The sequence below is a fragment of the Elephantulus edwardii genome, unplaced genomic scaffold, assembly GCF_000299155.1.
Source record: "Elephantulus edwardii isolate Elephantulus edwardi_28Jun2011 unplaced genomic scaffold, EleEdw1.0 scaffold00086, whole genome shotgun sequence".
Classification (NCBI taxonomy): Eukaryota; Metazoa; Chordata; class Mammalia; order Macroscelidea; family Macroscelididae; genus Elephantulus; species Elephantulus edwardii.
Window position 1 is genome coordinate 21,131 of NW_006399836.1, and position 1,046 is coordinate 22,176.

Sequence of the window (1,046 nt, forward strand, 5' to 3'; positions counted from 1 at the left end):
GAATTGCATTGTGTAAGTCAGCTGTCAGAGACCTCTTGAAAGTACTGAAGAGCAATGATGTCAGTCTGGAGACTAAGGTGTGCTTGATACAGGTCACTGTCTGTGCAATTACTTGCTATTCTTCAGAGAGCTGGACAATGACTAGGGATGATAGAAGGCGAATTGATAGCTTTGAGCTGTGATGCTGGAGAAGAGTATTGAATATACCATGGACTGCTAAGAGAACAAACAGGTTCATCCTAGAGAGGATGAAGCCAGGCTGCTTGGTGGAGGCCAGGATTCTGAAGCTTTGTCTGACATACTTTGGACATGTTGCAGGGAGGGATCAGTCCTTGGAGAGGGGCATCATGCTTGGGAGTGTGGAGGGACAGTGCAGGAGAGAATGACCCTCTATGAGATGGACTGATTCAGTGACTGGGGTAATGGGGGTAGATGTCAGAGATGTGTCAGAGACAATAAGATTGGCACAGGAAACAGGGTCGCTATGAGTTGCAGGTGACTTGACGACACATAAGCACAACAAACATCCACCCGGCGGCGCTGGGCGGGAGGTGGACAGCGCGCGGACGCGGAGCGAGCACCGGACCTGCCAGCCCGCGCGGGACCATAAAAAAAAAAAGAACAACAAACATCCACCAGGTGCTCTGCTGGGGAAGGAGGGGCAATCTCCTCCTGTACCAGTCAGATCTGATTTGACGGTACACGTAAAAATAATATTAAAAAAAAGAGAAGAACAAACAATGACAAGAGAAACACAAAAGACCTTAACAAATAAAAGTATAAAACACTTATGCGAGAAACAATAACAGATCTAAATAAATGAGGGACATATTCCCTGTTCATGGAAAGGAAGTTCAAATAGTGAAAAATTATGGTTTTACCAAAAGCAATCTATATGTTTAACCCAATTCCAATTCAGATACCAAATTTTTTTTTTCAAGGAGATTGAAAAGGCAATTGTCAGGTTTATTTGTAGAGGAAAGGGATCTCAAATAAGCAATGCTTTTCTGAAAAAGCAAAATGAAGTGGGAAGCATAGCACACCCT